Source organism: Oryctolagus cuniculus, chromosome 3 (genome assembly GCF_964237555.1).
Source record: "Oryctolagus cuniculus chromosome 3, mOryCun1.1, whole genome shotgun sequence".
Lineage (NCBI taxonomy): Eukaryota > Metazoa > Chordata > Mammalia > Lagomorpha > Leporidae > Oryctolagus > Oryctolagus cuniculus.
Window position 1 is genome coordinate 164,599,875 of NC_091434.1, and position 20,267 is coordinate 164,620,141.

Consider the following 20,267-nt stretch of genomic DNA (forward strand, 5'->3'; position numbering starts at 1 on the left):
AGCAAGACTTGAACTCAGGTCCTGCCAGTGGTATCCTTGGTTCAGTGCTCCCCTCCTAAGGGTTGGAAGCCAAGGGAATTGGGGAAAACAGATGGTAATGGAGGTGGAAGGGGCACCAGAGTGATGGGTGAGAAGAGTGTGCAGGAAGGCCTTCCAGGGCTCTCAGGCACAGAGCTGCAGGTTGGCAAGATGAAGGAGGTGACGGCATCTCTCGGGAATAGATTGGAACTGCCGGTTGGGAAGTGTCGAAAGCAACACCTGGACAGAGGCTTGGATAAAACTTGGTGGTCAAGGAACTGAGAAGGGAACAATTTGGGCAAAAGTGGTCTTGTGCTGATTGAAGTTGATAAATGATTGAATGAATGGATCTTCATCTATACCATTAGAAGGACCTAGGGATCTGGGCACCTTGCTTGGTACAGGGGGATCCCAGACGAGAGAGAATAAGAAGGCTTCAAGTGAGGGGCCTTTTTAAAAAATGTTTTTTTATTTCTAAGTCAGAGCTATAGAAAGGAAGACACAGAGATCTTCCATCTGCTGGTTCACTGCCCAGGTGGCTGCAACAGCTGGGGTTAGGCTAGGCTGAAGCCAGGAGCCAGGAGCTTCTTCTGGGTCTCCCATATGGGCAGCAAGGGTCCTAGTACTCGGGCCGTCTTCCACTGCTTTTCCCAGGCTATTATCAGGGAGCTGGATCGGAAGTGGAGCAGCAAGGACTTGAGCTGATGCCCCTGTGGGATGCTGGCACTGTAGGTAGTGGCTTAACTCACTATGCCACAACACCAGCTCCGTGGTAGAAAACCTTTTAGCACCAGAGGTCAAGCTGACCAGAGGCAAAATCCTGCCAGGGCTGGGGCCTCTCCTGCTGAGATGGCTGAGGTCTCTGTTAGCCCCAGTCTACAGGGAACACTGTCAACAGCATGCTCTATCTCAGACCTCAGACCTGCGGAGTTCAGTCAGCAGGCATGCCCTGAGCACCTGTGTGTGCCTGGCAGGCACGCCTGAGCCTCATGGAGCACACAGAGATGGGTAGGACCCTCTTCCAGCTCTGAGAACTTCTAACCCAGAGAGGAGATGACAGCTTCCACAGAATGATAGTCCAGGAAAAAAAATGATCAAAGCCTCCTTTCCAAGCAGTCTGGGGACTAGCAACAGCTGAGCTGACCCCGTGGGATCCCACAGAGCTGCATGGAGGAGTCAGTATGCGACCTGGGCCTTGGAGGGCAGGGTGCCTTTGACATCAAGAGGTAAATATTTGGGAGCAGGGGGCTGGGGCAGGAGCTTCCCCAAACGGACTCTGGATCTTTGTTCACAGTGGTGCCAGGCACTGTAGCAGGAGTAACTGGGGGAAAAGAGGAGAGTTTCACATGGCCTCTGCCAGGGTCCAGAAAAGGAGCCAAACAGGAAGCTGATGGCTGCAGTGCAATGGGACCGGAAGGTGAAGGAAAGGCAAGGATAACGGGGCTCAGACACACAGCCTGGGTGCATGTCCTGGGAAATGAGTCTACAGAGATGGAAGCCGAGTCGGATTATAAGTCCCCACTGCCACTTGACTGAGCTTGCATTGTCAGGCATTAAAGAACTGCTTTTGGGGGGTGGGAATTTGGTGATCATCTAAGTCAGTACAGTATGGGCTGGTGTGTGGTACAGCAGGGTAAGCTGCCATCTGCAATGTCGGCATCCCATATCAGACTGCTGGCTCAAGTCTCAGCTGCTCTGCTTCTGATCCAACTCCCTGCTAATGTGTCCCAGAAGGCAGTGGAAAATGGCCCAAGAACTTAGGCCCCTGCACCCAAATGGACTCAAATGGAGTTGAACCAGTAGATGGAAGATCTCTCTCTCTCTCTCTCTCTCTTTGCCTTTCAAATAAATAATAAATCTTCACATACTGCCTTGTTCTGGGTCCTGGCTCTGTTTCCAATTCCAGCTTCCTGCTTATACGCCTCCCGGGAGGCAGCAGTTGATGGCTCAAGTACTTGAGTCCCTGCCACCTACATAGCAGGTCCAGATGGAGATCTGGATGGAATTCTGGGCTCCTGGCTTTGGCCTGGCCCAGCCTTGGCTCTTGCTGGCATCTGGGGTATGAACTAGAGGTTGGAAAAAATCTCTTTGTCTTTCTGTCTCTGTCTCTCTCCCTTTCAAATACAAAAAAAAAAAAAAAAAAAAAAAAAAAAAAAAAAAAAAAAAAAAAGTAAGTAAGTAAAAGTTTTCTTTTAATTGGAAAAATGGAAGAACTTCTTTTTATCAGAATGATAGATGATGGCAGGTGAAGAGCTCAGATGCCCTTCTTCCCTGTTCCCAGAGTGTCCCTTGGTGAGCTTCCCCCAAAAGTCCTCAGGGAGTTTGTACATGGTGAAGAGTACGGGTTCACGCATTGCTGACAGCACCCTAGGCAGGGGCAGAGGCGGGGGCAGGAACAGGGCCTGTCATTTCTCCGATGTATAAGGTAACTTCTCTCTGCACCTCCACCACAGCTGTGCAGTGGGCTTGGGGACCCTGTTGTGCAGAAGAGGCCCTTGCAGCTAGGGGAGACAGGGCACAGACAGAAGGAGGGACCACAGGGCTCCCAAGGGGCAAGGCCAGGTCCGTCCTCAACAGACTTCTTTTTTTTTTTTTAATGTTATTTATTTGAAAAGCAGAGTGATGGAGGGACACAGAGAGAAGAGACATCTTCCATCTGCTGGCTCACTCCCCCAAGCAGTCCCTCTGGTCAGACCTGGGCAAGTCTCCCACGTGGGTGGCAGGAGTCCAAGCACCTGGGCCATCTTCCACTGCCTTCCCAGGAGCATTAGAGAGAGCTGGACTGGAGGCAGAACAGCGGAGACTCTAACTGGCGTTCATATAGGATGCTGGCATCCCAAGCAGAGGCCAACCTCCTGTGTCACAAGTCTTTCCCTCCCAGTCCCCTCCATCCCCAGGACTTGTTCTGTGGTCTGGCTCCGCCCTGATAGCTTCAGCTGGGTTCTTTGTCCCGGGTCGGTGCCTGGCTGCCTGCTCATCCTCGCTGGGCTGGTCAACACAGATCAAAAGCGATCCTGAGTGTCAGGCGCCCTGGCTGCGGGAGGTGCGTGCTGGGTGAGCCTAGTCACCGCCCAGGCTCTGCACCTGTACATAGGCAGTGACCTTGGGGGCCTCATCCCTGAATCCTCAGCACCCCTGCCCCTTGTCCTTGCTACAGACAGGAGAAGGGAGACCAGCCCACGGTGGAAGAAAGCAACACGGGCCTCTCTGCGCCCTTCAGCAACTTCCTGAGCGGCCTCTGTGAGGAAGAGGAAGGCCGAGCTCTCTCAGATGCCCTCCTTGGCCCTACACCCACTCAACCGAGTGCGGGAGTCCGCCCAGCCTTCCGGGACGCGGGCGTGCCCTCGGGCTCCCTCAGACTCCACACACCGCCTCCTCGCTTAGGCCTGCTATTCTGATCTGGAGGAGCATACTGGAGAGGGACTGAGTCGGGGGCCCCGGGACGGACGGAGAGCTCATCAGAGCCCCTGAAGCCAAGGGCTCCGCCTCGGCTGACCCGAGAGCCGGCAGGAGTGGCACACAGGAAGTCCGTTGCGCCCTGGCCCAAGCAATTCTAGAGCGTGTTATCGCAACCCCATCCTCCAGTTTCTTGCTCCCTGAATGAGGCACGGGAGCGCACTCCAGCCCCGGGCACAGGAGGAGAGCCGCGGTGGCGGTTTAGAGCTCAGTTGAATGCCCCGCGCGCTGGGCCCGGCGCAGCTGTGGGAGAATGGGCAGGGTGTGTTTGGTGTCTTGGGAGATCCCCCTTCCCCCCGGTTCAGGCCCCTGTGCACAGGTGGGAATGGGTTTATGGAGGGCGGTGGGTCCGCTGCCTTGCTGGGTCCTGGTGATGGGTGCCAGGACACCTGCGCTCCGGGGACACTCCCCCTCCTCCCAGCGGGTCCCCGAGAAAGGTGGGAATCGGGAGCCCCCGCCGAAGGTGGACCCACCCAGGCGTGGTGCACACACGCGAACGTCTGCGTGTGTGCGCGCATGTGAGGCCAGAGGGGCCGGGCGTCCCCCGCGCCCTCTCTCCGGGGAGCTATATTTTGCCTTCCTTTGTTCTCAAAATAGTAGGCGAGCGCGGCCGCCGGTGCCCCAGGGAGGGGCGGGGGCCGGGGCGCGCTGGCTGGCGCGTGGAGTTAGCTGCAGGGTTACAAACAGTCTCTCCCCGCTCCCCGGCCTGAATTAATGTGTTACTATTTCGGGAGAGCCAGTGTTTCCAGGGGAAACCTAATGACGCAATGACGTCAATGCAGGTCAGCAGCAGACTCTCCGGGAGGGCGGGCGGGCTCGCGGCTCCAGGCTCCGCGCAGTCTGCGGGCGGGAGGGCGCTGGCCAGGGGAGAGGGCGGCGCGCGCGGGGGCGCGGGAGCCGGGTCCAGCCCAGGGACCGGACGGCGCCCCCTCCCAGCGCCTGAACCCAGGCAACTTCCCGCCGCCCGAGACGGAGTTTCTCGGTAGCCCGCAGACACCAAGGAGGCTGTGTGGAGGTCAAACGGGGTAACCCCCCACTCCCACCCTGCCTTTATCCAGTGGGAATCAGGAGCCAGCAGGTCCGGACTCGCTGAGGGGGCTCCACGCGGGGCCTCCCACGCACAGGTACGCGCTGGTCCTCGGGGTGTCCCCAGTTTGGGAGGGAGACACACACTCCCGTCCACACACCTCTGTGTCCTGGCACCTTGCTGGGAGTTTGGGGAAAGAAGGGGGGTGTCTGAGACCTGCCAGCCTCCTGTCTCGCCTCCTCTTTCTGGGCGGAGGAGCTGGCTGGCTGCTCCACTTCGGCGCCTTCCTCCGTCTCAGGCTAGAATTGGGGCTTCCCATGGGGGCGCCGTCTGAGGCCAGGAGGCAAAGTGGGAGGGATGACCAGGCCAGACGGCCACGGGGATTCGGGGTTGGAGCTCCAGCGTGTGTAGGGCGCGGGTGCGGGTGCAGGACTGCTTGCGTGCGTGTCTGTTCTGGGAGTGTGTTCCGGGTGTCCACGGGTGGGTTAGCACCCACGCAAGTCCGCTGTGCATGCGTGTCTGTGTCATACACATGAGGACACCTTGTGCACCTCGGTACTGGCTCAGAGTGTAGGGGACCAGCAAAGGACCAACCCAGATTCAGGGTCTTCCTTGCTTATCTTCTGCAGCTGGGCCAAATGGCACCCTCCTCCCAGCCCGGCCGTGGCCCTCTTTCCGCAGGCTAGCTGCAGCCTAGGGCAACTGCACACTTCCCAGAGCTCCACCTGCCTTGTGACCACAGCTGGCTTGTGCCCTTCCCTCCTTGGAGAATGAGTAGGAAGGAGGTGGGGAGGAATCCCCTTCCATCCACCCCTTCTCACCGGGGCAGAGGTGCGAGCTTGGCTGGCTGTTCTGTGCCCTCTTGGCCAGCGCTCTCTGTTTTCAGCACCATCGTCTGGATAGCTCCAGCCTCTGCCCTTCCGTGGCTTCCTCCTTTTCTGGCCGGAATGCTGGCTTAGGACTGAGTACTCCACTCTTATCCCTTCCGTTGCCAGCTTCAAACCAGGTCCAGATCGCAGTCCTAGACTCTCTTCCTTTGCCCCCAGAACAGGCACCCAAGTCTGGTCCTCGCCTGTCCAGCCTGGCCACCACATCACCACTTGCTTTTCTTCAGGGGGCAAACGGCTGTGGAGAGAGACTGCCACACCTCCCCTTTCCCATCTCAGTTTGTTAAAATCAGTGCATAGAGCCATATTCCTCCCCCCCCCAAAAGGCAAGCCAGGCTTCAGATGGCACTGGGGCGTCCAGGATTTTCTAGAAACCCTAGGGGTGACCCCTGGGATCCCCTTCCAGACATCTCCACAGCCCCTCCTTCCTTTCCTTTCCCAAGCCCGAGCCTCATTGGATGGAGGGGGTGGGAGCGAATCCTGACCTCCTGTTGCCTCTTCCCGCAGCAGTCAGGGAGTGTTCAGCTGGTGCTGTCGCTGGGGGTTCTGGAAGGGACGATGCCTGTGTAGCTTCTCACAAGATGTGCCCCGAGCTACCACGAGACTCCCAGAAGTGATTTTAGTGATGACAGAGCCCTGTGCACACTGCATCGGCTGGGCCATGGCCACTGAGAGACCTCTGGGGGAGCCCAAACCTCACTCTACCTGTGACTTTCCCACTTGCCTGCCCTCTTATCTGCTAAAACAAGGAGATTGCTGGAATCCTATCCCAGATACTTCTTTCCACTTAGCTCAGTAGTCGCCTGCCTTCCAGCTCCTCCAGGAAGAGCAGAGAGGATGTGTGGTGCCCCTGCTAACTCAGGAATAGGTGCAGGGAACCCCATCTTTCCCCTACCCTGTCTCAGAGACCTTTGACAAGCTTGAAACTGGCCATCCAGCTCTTTCCCCTGCGTGGGGGTCAGGCATCTCTTCCTTCCTGGATCCTCTCCTCTCTGAGGCAGCAAAGACTAGGCCAACCTTGTTAAATCTCACCCATCAGCAGATCTGGTGGTGCTTTGTGCTCCGCAGGCCAGGAGGTCTTGGGGAGGAGGCTTTTCTTTGCGGAAGCTCTGGGACCTGAGCAAGGCATGAACATTGTCAGCAGGAAATGGCCTTTACTCGAGCAGGCATTGTTCTGCCTGCCACTGAGCTTCCAGAGAGAGAAGAGAACAGGTCCCCACCTCGGAGACAAGGGAAGGAGAGACAGCTATCCCGCTGCTGTGGCACTTCCTTTTCATCAGGTAGATGAGAAGCCCAGTTCCTACAGCATCCTTAGAGTTTCTGTGGGTCTCCATAGGAAGCCAGGAAATGTCTGCTCTCCCAAATGAATTGATTTTCACGACAGATAGACCTGTGTGTGACCCAATTAAGCAGGTGGCAGTGTGGACGAAACTTGAAATCAGCAAGGAGCTGTGCCTTTTGCTGAAGGACAGTGGCCTCCCCAGGATCCTCAGCCAAAAGTAGGTCCTCCAGGAGTGCAAAGCCGTCACCATCTGCCTCACCCCACTCCTGGCTGCTACCCAAGCAGCTCCGGCTCCCTCGCCTCTCTCTGTGCTCAGTTGGGTAACATCTGGCTGTGGCCTCAAGGGGAGCCTGGCCAAGGTCAGGCAGGTACAAAGGAGTACAGGGTTATGAACCTGGCATCTCTGGTTTTGCAGAGCAGGGACCTCCTGGAGGAGATCCAGGCAAGAAGGGGGCTGGACCCCACAGGAAACCAGTTTGTGACATTGTTCTGATGTGGGAAGGGCCCAGGTTCCCATGGTTGTCCTTTCCTGACTACAAGCACCACAGACCAGAGCAGCTCCTGGTCTTGTGAGTCGCCCGAGTCAGGTGCTCAGCAGGGAGCTGGACTAAAGCAGCACCATTCCCAGCATACGGGTCAGATTCGTCTTTCAGCCTTATGCTGACAGTTTAAGCAAGTCCTCATGACAAGCCTCAGTTTCTCGATCTGTGTAATGGGGATTAGCTAAATCAGAGACAGCAGCCGCAGCTTGGAAGTGGACTTGTTCTGAGGGTACGAAACAGCATTGTGTTAGCATCTGGAATCAGAACTAACCAGGAGAGCTGGCTGTCTTGCCCGTTAAAATGCCCAGGTTCCCACAGGCTTGGGGTACAGGAAAAGTCGATCTGACCTGCTGGTCACTTTCCTGCCTCCCGGCCCAATTTCTCCCTGCCAGCGAACCAGGTTCCATGTCGACTGAAGCTCAGACACTAATGTGCAGAGATCAGGGGCTCTCTGTGTCCACAGGATGCATGTGTGAGGATCAGACCCCAGCTGGCCAAAGCTACCCAGCCCTGGCCCCCAGTTCAGGCCTCCGATTGGCAGTCCCCAGTTCCCCACACAGAGAACAGGAGAAAATGGCAATCAACCGAAGTTTACCTTTGCAGCTAAGGATTCAGGGTATTCCCACTTGCAAGGAATCATCTACTCCTGTTCACCACTGTCTATCAGCCCAGCAGGGACACAGCCAAGGTCAAGTGAACTAGGACAAGACAACTGGCTCTTCATGCCGGGTTTCCCAGGAGACACGCCCTCATGCCCAAGGCTAGCCTCTGGATTCTGTAGCCCTTGTTGGGAGCTCACAGTCTGGAAGGACGCTGTAGACATTTTACCAGGGTGAATCTGATGAGTCTGGGAGGGGGGAATCTGCTCAGCCCCAGGAGCAAATTCCATGGGCATCCAGAGGTTACAAGGTGCAGGGTTGGTGCTGATGATAATGTATCTGCATCTGTGTGACCTTGGACTTGGACTAGCCACTTCCCATAGCATGAAAATAGATGCAGTATCTGCCGTGGCCCCTAAAGGGGCACGTCTGATGAGGTACAGTGAAGACAGCCATGTCATAGGGGTCTGAGACCCCAGAAGACCCTAAATGTTATCTCCTCCTGGTCAAGTTCTTCTGTGGTCAGAGCCTCAGCCTCTCCCTGTGATTGGCAGCCCAGGCACCACGATTCAGGACTGCCAGGAGGACCCCCTTCCCAGAAGCCTCAAGACTTAGAATGTTGGTGGGTTCCAGAATCCTCAGTCTTGCCGAGTTACACATTCTGGCCACTTCTGGAAGTGAATGTTGGCTCCTCTGACATGGACGGTGGCAGATGCCTGAGTCCACTTGACAATGGGCAGATGGGCTGGGCTGCACTTTGCTCAAGGGAGGAGGACCCATGGTAGTACACTCAGAGCTGCGCCTGGAGCTCAGTGAGCCAGCAGGAGCTGGGACAGGCAGGATTTATTGTTTTTTTGTTTTTGTTTTTTTGACAGGCAGAGTGGACAGTGAGAGAGAGAGAGAGAGAGAGAGAGAGAAAGATCTTCCTTTGCCGTTGGTTCACCCTCCAATGGCCGCCGCGGATGGCATGCTGCGGCTGGCGCACCGCGCTGATCCGATGGCAGGAGCCAGGTGCTTCTCCTGGTCTCCCATGGGGTGCAGGGCCCAAGCACTTGGGCCATCCTCCACTGCACTCCCGGGCCACAGCAGAGAGCTGGCCTGGAAGAGGGGCAACCGGGACAGAATCCGGTGCCCCAACCGGGACTAGAACCCGGTGTGCTGGCGCCGCAGGCGGAGGATTAGCCTAGTGAGCTGCGGCGCCGGCCAGGCAGGCTTTATTGTGAAAAGAGGGCAGGGAGTCCCCTGGGTCCCACAGGAGGTTGCATGGGCTGGTTTGAATAATCGAATGGGCTGGTGGGGAGGTGAAAGCCATTAGGTTGAAGACCAGGAGGTGCAGCTGGCCCTGCTGTAGGGGACCTGGGCAGGTGAGGAGTTTATCCCATAGGGACGGGGTAGGGTGGGGCCTGTCTAGAGAGCAGGGGAGCTCAGAGCTAGTCCTTGGGGACTCGAAGATGTCGAGGCAGCCCCTGAAATGTTAAGGCTTGATATTGCAATGCTTCAGTCTCCTTCATCTCCCCAAAAAATGTAACCGTGAGATGGTTGAATGAGCCAAGATCACACAGATCCAGCTTCACTCCTGGGATGCCTGGGTCCACAGCGCATGCTCTAGCTGTACCATCTGGAGTTACTTCTCAAAGCTGACCCAGTGGCCAGAGCTGGCTGTCTCCAAATGTCACTGCAAGCCCCTTCCCCTTTCCAGGGCAGGATTCTCTGTGGCTTTGCTTCCAGGTGGGAGGGAACCCGAGAGAACCCAGGGCTGTCTTTGGGGAATGGATTTGCGTATGAGGTCCCTGACAGCTCCATTCTGAAGGTCAGAGTGGGGTCAAGGGTATGGGGCAAGGTGGACCAGGGTGGTGGGGAGACCTGGATTCCTTCCTGCTGTGTGGCTCTGGGCACTTTCACCCTTTTCTGGATTCTCAGCAGTCGCAGAAGGGATCAGATGAGTTCTAGGGCTGTTTCAGCATCGATGGGCTAGGACTCCCCTAAGGACTCCACCTATGGGCTGTAAGGACCCATCCTTGCAGGTGGGCAATTGGAAGGCAAGAGGTGAGCAGACATTTCTGATCCTGTGGTGTCAGAGGCACACTGACTTAGTCCTTTGGATGACTCAATGGGATGGTGGGAGTGGAAGTCAAGACCCTTCCCCCCGGCCTCAGCCCAGCTGTAGCTGCCCCAGGGGACTGACTGGGCTTTGCTGGCCATGACCTAGTCCCAGGAGATGCTCTGGGGACAGAAGCATGTGTGATTTTGCTGTCTGGTTTTCAGAGCCCTGTGGCTGTCCACCAAGAGGCAGCTCAGCCAGGCAGGCTGTCCCCGCCCAGACCTGAGCACTTGCTGTGCCTTCCAGCTCCTCCTTCCCCTCTGAAGGGTCACTTGATTTAACAAATAAACGCCCAGTTAGATTTTAATTTCAGACAAACACAAACAGTTTTTGAGAGCCAATGTACCAAAGACTCAGAATCTGTCCAGACTGGAGTCTGCCTCCTCTGGCCCCAGCCCCACGCACCTGCAGGCCCAGGATTTCTGCTGCCTCCAGAGACAGGAGTGTGCAGCGATGTCCAGTGGCTTTGTATACATGCGGTCTTTAAAAAGGTGACGGAAACCAAAATGAAAAGTACATTTTTGGAGCAAAATGTTTGGAAATTCATACGTAGGAGGAGGCCTCAAAAACTTCACAGAAAATGTACTTTATGAAAAACTATGCATCGATTTCCACACCTTTGCATCCCAACCAACATATCTTAATTCCACTTCCTGTGATGTTTTGGAAGTACCCTTGTCTAGAAGCATTATGCTGCTAAAAGCAGTAATAACAGCAGCAGAGGGAACTGAGACCCAAGTCCATGCCGCCAGGTGTGGCGCCACATGTGAATGAAGCCAGGTGTTTTTGTGTTTGTTTTGTACCCTTCCCAGGGCAGCCGCACGGAGAACGCTCCCAAAAGAGGAGGCTGGCGCTCACCTGCAGGCTCAGGGCTGTGGTCAGGTGACAGCGCTGCGGGGTGTGCTGAGAACAGGAGGTGTGTGTGCCCTTTCCCTGGCTAGGGTCGACCAGGCCACCCTCAGCATCGAGGCTGCAGGCCAGGCTTCTTTGCAGGGGCCGTGTTTGGTTCCACCCCTCGGTCTGCCTGCGAAGGCAGGTCCTTATGACTTGTCCTGTGGTGGCCTGGCTGCTGCCGAGCCATCTGCTCCCTAGCTGGGATTTCACGCATGACAGACGCTTCTCCCGCTGGCCCTGGGACCAAGGACCAAATGGTCACTGTGTAGTAGAGAGGGGAACACAGGCTCTTACGCGAGCATTTTTCCAAATTCTATTCGGTTCTTCATGACTTCCAGAGGCCTCTACTAAAATTAGGGTAAGATGAAAGATGTGTATTTTTTTTCAAACCATTCATTTATTTATTTATGTGAAAGGCAGAGTGATGGGGGCTGGGGGGAGAGACAAAGAGAGAAAGATCTTCCTTCCGCTGATTAACTCCCCAGATGCTCACAACAGCCAGGCTGGCCAGGCCAAAAACCAGGAACCCAGAGTTCCATCCATGTCTCCTTTGTGTGTGGCAGGGGCCCACACACTTAAGCTATCATCTGCTGCCTTCACAGGTGCATTTGCAGGGAGTGGGATCAGAGGCAGAGTATGTGCACTTGAACTTGCATTGTGATGGGCCATGCGGGTATCCTGTCGCGCTGCAATGCCTGCCCCATGGGACATGCATTTTTTTTTTATTTGACAGATAGAGTTAGGCAGAGAGAGAGAGAGAGAGAGAGAGAGACAGAAAGGTCTTCATTCCGTTGGTTCACCCCCCAATGGCTGCTACGGCTGGAGCTACGCCGGTCCGAAGCCAGGAGCCAGGTGCTTCCTCCTAGTCTCCCATGCAGGTGCAGGGCCCAAGCACTTGGGCCATCCTCCACTGCCTTCCCGGGCCACAGCAGAGAGCTGGCCTGGAAGAGGAGCAACCGGGACTAGAACCCAGCGCCTATATGGGATGCGGGCCGCAGGCGGATGATTAACCTAGTGAGCCACGGCACTGGCCCCGGGACATGCATTTTCAATCTCTTATCAGAGAGGTGGCTAAACTAACTTCTCTGAGATTACGCAGTGTGTAACTGGAGAGTGGGGACCCAGACCTGACTTCATGCCTACTCTTTGTTCTAGACTCATGAGCCTTCACATCAGTGCTAGACTCTCCTGGGGAAGCGTTAGAAATGTGCAGGTGCAAGCCCCAGAGGCTTTGATTTAATTGCCCGCGTGGGCCCCAGGCACCTGCAGCTAGCAAGTGCTCCCCAGGTGACTCTAACGAGGATCCCACGTTGAGGGTCATTGCTGATGGAGTAAGAGGTGGCTCAGGCCCAGGGTTCCTGAATTTGCGGTGCGTTGGGATCATCCGAGGAGCTTTCGATACACTGGCCCCTGGTTCCTGCCCCAGACACTCTGATTTAATTGGCAAAAAAATTTGGGAGTTTAAAAAGCTCTCCAGGTGATTTTGTTTTTAATTTTTTGACAGGCAGAGTGGACAGTGAGAGAGAGAGACAGAGAGAAAGGTCTTCCTTTGCCATTGGTTCACCCTCCAATGGCCGCCGCGGCCGGCGCGCTGCAGCCGGCGCACCGCGCTGATCCGATGGCAGGAGCCAGGAGCCAGGTGCTTTTCCTGGTCTCCCATGGGGTGCAGGGCCCAAGCACCTGGGCCATCCTCCACTGCACTCCCTGGCCACAGCAGAGGGCTGGCCTGGAAGAGGGGCAACCGGGACAGAATCCGGCGCCCCGACCGGGACTAGAACCCGGTGTGCCGGCGCCGCTAGGCGGAGGATTAGCCTAGTGAGCCGCGGCGCCGGCCTCCAGATGATTTTAATATCTGACAAAACTTGACAACCTTTGGCATAGGTGTCTTAGGTTTTCATTATTGTACCCGAGGAAGCGACCTCATCAAGAAAAAGGGTTTATTTGGGGTCGTGATTCTGGAGGTACAGGGTCAAGGGGCCTCACCTGCTGATGGCCTTGTTGTGGCGGAGTCCCGAGGAACGCAGCGCATCAGAGGAAGAGAGAGGAGTGCATGCACCTGTGGCTCCTCTGTGTCTCTTCGCTGTTTGCAAAGCCACCAGGATTGCATCATGGGGCGGCACTTGAATGGCCTTATCCAATTCTGCTCACTTCTCAGCGGCCCCACCTCCTAACTCCATACTCGGGTTCAGTTGCCACCTCTTAATACCTTACACTGAGGGGACACTCAGAGCGGACCAAATCACAGCAATGGGACAGGGCCTCGCTCCTTGAAGTGTGGCCGACTGACCACCGGTATCAAGGTCACCTAGGATGGGGCAGGCGTTTGGTGTAGCAGTGAAGTGCTGGGTTGGGACACCTGCGTCCCCTACTGGAAGCCTGGGTTCAGGTCCTGGCTCCTCTCCCAATTCCAGCTTTCTGCCCTGACACACCCTGGGAGGCAGCAGGTGATGACCTCAGTACCTGGATCCCTGCTACGCACGTGGGAGACCTGGACTGCACTCCCACTTCCTGGCGTTGGCCTTTGAGCCACGGCAAGCATTTGAGGGACTGAACTAGTGCACGGGAGAACTCTGTCTCTCTTTCTCCCTGCCTCTTAAGTAAGTTAATTAAAAAAAAAAATTAACCTACAAAAAAACCCACAAAGATTATCTGGGAGCTTATTAGAAATGTAGAATCTCAGGTCTCACCTGGTCTTATCAAATCAGAATCTGCATTAACAAAATTTCCAGGTAATTTGTATATCATTAAAATTTGACCTATAACAAAGAGGCACATGAAGGCATAATTTTTAAACCAACACCGCTGCTCATTTATTGTCACTTACCGATCAGCACTGCACACTTGCTGCGTGCTACTCTGTACAGGGCATCGCTTGTTTAAAGAAGAGTAAGGTTTAGGGTGCAGCAGGCACACAGCTGTCAGCTAATACCAGAAGGAAGAGCAACACCAGCGCCTGCAGAAGCTTGAAGAGCTTGAGCGAGCACAGATGTGTGCCCTTCACGGTCCTGGGCAGCGAAGCAGTCAGCTGGCAGACCCCAGGGGCTCAGGGGCTCAGGACAGCAGCAGAGAGGGGCACAGGGCAGGCTGGTGAAGGGTGAGCTGCGCCCTGCACAGGAGCCATGGACAGTGAGCGTGGGAGCACTAAGCAAGAGGGAAGAAATGTTGAGTCAGGTGGGCCCAGAAGAGCAAGTGACAGAGAAAACCTGCTGGCTGTGGAAATGGGAAAGAGAGCTGAGAGCTGGGGAAAGAGCCCAGAGGCCTCAGGCTGTGGGTGGTGGTGGCAGAGAGGATGGAGCAGAGGGTCAGGTGCAGGGGGTGTCCTGGGTGCGGACCCACTGGGTTTGGGGCAGACGCACAGGGGGTAGGGATGAGAGAAGCAGATCGTGGCTCCCAGTGTGCACAGCAGGCACAGTGAGGTGGCTCCATGCTGTGGGCTAGAGACCCCCGAGGGCCAGAGCAAGTTTGAAGAGGCTTGGCGGGCCGGTGTACCCTGGGCACTGGAGCTGAGGAGGGAAGCTGGGGCTGGGTGTAGACTGGGGAGTCAACGTCATCCAAGGCTTGTGGGAGGCAGAGGAGCAAATGAGAGAATGAGGAGAAGACGCCACTGCCAGGCCCCTAGCACAGAAGGGGAGGTTGGGGCAAGGAACAAGTTGGGGCAGGGGGTGGGGTGATGGAGCCGTGGGAAGGAGCCAGCACAGAATGGGCAGGAAAAGCAAAGAACTCCTGACAGCCAGAGCGGGCATTCAGGAGAAAGCGCACGTTTCTGGGGATTGAATGAGGCTGAGAGCTCAAGCAGATGAAAGCTGGATGGGACTTGGGACTTGATGGCCTGGCCGTTTGCAAGCTGGTGGCCGCAGAGGCGTGGGGACGGGGACACTGGGGTGCCGGGGAGGGGCCTGCGTGCAGGAGAGAGGGAGCTGGAGCAGCTCTTTCCTGAGTAAGTCAGGGGAGCTGAGCCAGGAGAGGGAGGGGAATGTGGGTAAGGATCCTGAGGCTGGGGAGAGAGTGACAGAGCCCACCCCAGGGTGCTGGGAGGGGACACGGCCCAGAGCAGAGAGTTCACCTTGGAGAGGCAAGGGATGTGGAAGTGTCCCCACTGGGCTTCTCCATGTCCTCTGATGGAGGCCAGGTCCTCTGTGGACAGCAGGGAGGAACCCGTGGCTGAGCGGCCCCAATGCAGCTCGGGCTGCAGGGAGTGGACAGGGGTGGGAGGTGGCGGGTTCTCCATCTGCAGTGGCCCCGCAGCCTGCACCACAGTGCATCTTTCCAGCCACGGAGGCTCGGGGGAGGAGGAGGAGAATGACTGAGGCTGGGTTGCTTCAGATTCGGGGATTCTGCACACTAGAAGCAAATGAGGAGGGGCATGAAGGGTGCTGGGGGCAACACCGTTGACGTCCTCATCGTAGGAGCCAAGTTTTCCTTCCAGGAGGGTGGAATGCGGGGGCAGCCACCCACACTCAGTCGTCCTCCACGGTAGGGGATGACGCGTCACGGAGCTGCTGGTTTCTCAGCTGTGACGATCTGTTTGGAAGGAGGAAGCCTCCACAGAGCCCTCAGCGGCAGCTGCCCCTCTGTGTCCCACAGCTGTAGAGAATGGGGACCCCGGCCCCCCTTTAAGTCCATCCAGTCCAGTGGCTCTCAGGCAGTGGCGATCCTTGGGGGCATTTGGGAGATAGGGGGGACGCTTTTGACTGTGACAATGACTAGAGCACAGCTGCTGACATCGGCGTGGCACGATTCACTCCTGCACAGCCACACGTGCCTTTCCAAGCAGCACAATCCCGGTCAGAGGTAGCTCTGCTGTACGGTTTACACAAACACCGTTGACTGTCCTGGACTGCTTCTGGTTAGAAAACAGGGAGTGTTAGCAGCTGTGTGTCATTTGGGAGACCTCAGCTCCCCACGGTGACTGAGTGGTTGAAACCGCTCACCTGCTCAGAATCCCTGTGTACCAGTCGCATTTGTGATGATTCTGCATCTGGGTGTTCTCACTGCTATGTTGTTTTATGCATAATCATGCCAAAGTTGACCTGCTGAAAAGCATAATCTTTCATTATAAATTATGTAATTTTAATTTTACATAACAGTTAAGATTACTGCATTGTTTTTTAAAAGTAGGTTTTACTCTGTTATTTCACTTAGCATAATAACAGGGATATTATCCTATGATCATATTTGCTATTCAAAACGTGTTTTGATTCTGGTAGGGTTATACACGGATTGAGCGCAATCTCTCCATCAGGGGGTTGAGCTCTCCCTGCAGTGACTCTCGCAGATGGTTGTCCAGCTCTGCTTGTGCCTTTCCAGAGTGGGGAACTCACGGCCTCTCCAGGCAGTGGGCTCCACCGGCAGGAGCTGGCTGTTAACTATGTGACTGCCCAGAGGAGCCGAGCCTGTCACCGAGGGTGCTCCACCTCTGACTGTTCCCGGCCATGTCCTCCAAGGCCACACAAGGCATGAGTTCTGGTTCGAAAGCTCTCCCTGATGTTGTAGGTGGCCATAAACTCCATGCACCTGCCCCGCCACTCCTGTCTTCCCTTCGCCCTCCTCCGGTCATCACCATGGGTGATGATTTGCATCCCCTGTCATCCTGGACAACCCAGGCAATGCACTGAGCATGAGGGATTCAGACCTGTAGGTTCAGTTCCGTCAGGTGGGTGCTTTGCTGGCTGCTGAATGACCAATGGCCATCCGTTGTGCTCAGCTCTGGGGACACAAAAATGATTTAGGAGCAGCTGTTGTCCCTGGGAGCCCAGCCAGAGGTGAAACTGTGCCATAAAATGGCAGGTTGAACACATATCCCTGTCTCCCTTCCCTCTCAAGACCCTTCTAGACTTAACAGTAAGGGTTTTTTCTTTAAAAACCTTAAATGTGCAGTGATGAAGAGAAGCCGCTAAAAGATGAGACGCTTCGACTGCATTCCAGGAGACTGAGGTGCAGGGCTGAGGTGATCACGCGGGAGCATGGAGGGAGCTCAGGGAAGGGGTGTGGGGAAGAGAGGGCTCATTTGCCTCAGCACAGGTGGTCCCCAAAGGGCCAGCTGGGGCAGAGGCAGGAATGGGAGCTGTTACCAGAACAGGGGGAGGATTGGAACAAAGTCAAGCGCCACACCAAACACAGAGCTCACAGCTAGGGTTCTCCTGCCTGGCCGGGAGGGGGCAGGCTCCTCCTCAGGACAGCCGAGTGGCCCCAGAGACCCAGGCATGTGAGAGCCCCAAGGTCAAGTTCAGGCCCCGAGAAAACCCCACCTGCGAAGACACAGCTCGCAAACCATCACCACAAAGATGATCCAACAAGACTGAAACGGGGGCAGAGGAGCCCTGAGGACATAGAAATCATGGGCAGGGCAGAAAGATCCAGAACCAAACAACAAAAGCTCTGATTCAGGTCCACAGAGACCGGGCTGCAGAGGGAAACTCGGAGGACAAGAAAGAGCTCTCGGAAATTAGAACAGTTAAGACACAGCTGCCAGAATCAAAAATTCAGCAGAATTGGAGATAAGGTTAGGGAACTCTGCCTTACAATAGAATTGGAAGATGAGGTTGAAGAAGTATCCCAGAGGCAGAATAACAGGCCAGATGGAAAAGATCTGAGATGTGAAAGGAGAACCCATTTGGACGGCTCATCCTGGACGAGTTAGGCATCCCAGAAAGACAGAATCGAGGGGAGGAAATGATCAAAGAAATAATACAGGACAATTTCCAGCCCCGAAGCTTGGAGAGCGTGAAGGACTCCACTGAGTCAGCCCAGCGCGAAGAGAGAAATTAGGGAGCAGGTGCTGCGATGCTCACGCCCCACACTGGAGGGCCAGGGTTCGATTCCTGGGGCTGGCTCCTGACTCCAGCTAATGTAGACCCTGGGAAGTGGTGGTGGTGACTCAAGAACTTGGGTTCCTGCCACCCACGTGGGAGACATGGATGGAATCCCTGGCTCCCAGCGTGAGCCTGACCCAAGTCTGGCTGTTGCCAGCATTTGGGAAGTGAATCAGCAGATGAGAGCTCGCTCTCTCTCTCTCTCTCTCCCTGTTAAATACATAAATATTTAGAAGAAAGAATAGATTGCAGCAATGTATATCAACCTAAAATTTCAGTCTATCAAGGACAAAGAGAATACACAAAACACTTTCAGAGAAAATATGAAATTTCTGTGAACATCACAGTGGCATGAGAATTCTTTATCTTTTAAAAAGTTATTTAATTTTTTTAAATTAAAAAATTGGCCAGTGCTGTGGCATAGTGGGTAAAGCTGCCACCTGCAGTACCGGAATCCCATATGGGTACCAGTTTGAGTCCTGGCTGCTCCAGTTCCAATCCAGCTTTCTGCTATAGCCTAGGAAAGCAGTAGAAGATGGCCCAAGTCCAGGAAGAAGCTCCTGGTTCCTGGCATTGGATCTTCCCAGCTCCGGCCATTGCAGCCTTTGGGGAGTGAACCAGCGGATGGAAGACCTCTCTCTCTCTCTCTCTCTCTCTGTCTCTCTCTTTGCCTCTCTGTAACTCTGTCTTTCAAATAAATAAATCTTTAAAAATATTATTTAATTATTTGAAAGGCAGATTTACAGAAAGAGAGTGGGAGACAGAGAGAGAGAGATCTTCCATCTACTGGTTCACTCTACAGATGGCCACAATGGACAGGGCTGAGCCAGGTGGAAGCCAGGAGCCAGGAACTTCATCTGGGTCTCCCATGGGGTGCAGGGGCCCAAGAACTTGGATCATATTCCACTGCTTTCCCAGGCACATCAGCAGGGAGCTGGATTGGAAGTGGAGCAGCTGCGACTCAAACCAGCACCCGTATGGAATGGCGATTATAGGCAGCAGCTTTGCCCACTAGGCCACAACATCAGCCCCAGCATGAGAATTCTTACTGGTAATGTCAGACCCGAGAAGTAAGAAGAAAAATCCTTCAGATTGCAGGGGGGAAGGAATTACACCCTAAATTCAACACCCAGTCGAAGCACCATCAAGCATTGCGGTGGAATAAGAACACTGTTTCAGATGTGTAAGGACTCGGTACGTTAAAGGACGTTATTAATAATCTGTGCCGGCAGAGGGAGGGAGCAAGCCAAGAAAGGGAGGCTGAGCCCGGGGCTGTGGAGCGGCGTTCCAGGCTGATGCCGTGAGTGAGCGTGGGAGCTGCGTCCAGCCTGGAGCTGGGGACAGGAGTTCAAGGTGGGGGATGGAGAAAGGGAGACTCAGTAAGGCAGCACAGGTGCCAGAGCCTCTAAAGCCAGCGTGGAGGGGTATCTACAGGAGAGGATGACAAAGAGAAGTGAAGGGAGGGCGCTGTGGCACAGCAGGTTGAGCCGCTGCCTGCGACACCAGCATCGCATGTGAGCACCAGCTGGGAGTCGTGGCTGCTCCATTTCCAATCCAGTTCCCCGCTAATGCATTTGGCCCTAGTGCTGGGGCCGCTGCCACCCATGTGGGACATCTGGATGGCGGTCCAGGCTCCTGGCTTCAACCTGGCCCAGCCCTGGCCATTGTGGGACATTTGGGAAGTGAACCTGCAGATAGAAGATCTCTCTCTCTCTCTCTCTCTCTCCATTTCAAATAAATAAATCTTTAAAAAAGTAAAATAAAGACAACTGGAACTTCCTGGAAAACCAAAGCTCTATACACACAAGCGAATTTTACTCCATCCTACTGGATTCTGCAGTGACAGTGTTTATAGCCACAATCACATAAACATGATTTAACCAGAGAGAGCAGATACAGTGGGAGAGGCGAGATGTCGGCAATCTAACAGAGCTAAGCCCCTGTCCGTCACGTGAGCAGTAAAAACGATGCATAAATTTGATAAATCCACAAACAGCTTTGTAAATATATTATTTAGAGATATGAAAGTGAGTATCAGAAGAAAGAGCTGGAAACATTCCAAGTGTTTGCCTGGCAGGAAGGGGGAGTGGGAATGGGAGTGGGAGTGGAGGCTCCTGGCTGGATTTTATTCATCCCAGCCTTTTTCTATAATTTGACTTTCTGTACCATGTGCTCACATTGATTTGGTAAACATTAAATCAAAATGTGGAGCGTGGTAAGCATGCCCGGAGAGAAGATTCGAGCACCCTGGGCCACGAGGTTGAGCACTGGTTAAGGTGACCCACGCGGATCACCACAGCGGGGTGTCTCAGAGCCACGGTGGAGAAAGCCACCAGGGCTGGGTGGCACAGGTCCATAGAACACACTACCAGGCACTTGGGCTTCCAGCAACAAGCCGGGAGCTGGTTTTTAAAGGGCCAGAGAGGTGAAGGAAAGCCCATTTAGGAAACTATTGTGCCCACCCAGGGAGAGGAGGGCGTGAGGGTCTGAACGGGGACAGTGGGTGGGGCAAGAGGAGGCAACTGGACATGAACATTTAGCGGGCAGAAGTGTGGTGGGTCTTGATTGATTGGAGGGGCAGGATGAGGAAGTGGGAGGAGCTTCATCTGGAAGGACGAGGTGCGTGACAGCGCAGCTCCTTCAAGAAGC

The 20,267-nt window shown here is 54.9% G+C and overlaps 1 long non-coding RNA gene across 1 annotated transcript in view; it reads left to right on the forward strand.

Annotated features, from left to right (window-relative positions):
* Window positions 1-4,320: 4,320 nt before the first annotated feature.
* LOC103348662 (uncharacterized) overlaps window positions 4,321-20,267 on the forward strand; it is a 39,779-nt gene continuing 23,832 nt past the window's right edge. Inside the window, exon 1 of the long non-coding RNA XR_007920744.2 lies at window positions 4,321-4,598. This is a non-coding gene — a long non-coding RNA (uncharacterized lncRNA). The remainder of the gene's footprint in view (window positions 4,599-20,267) is intronic.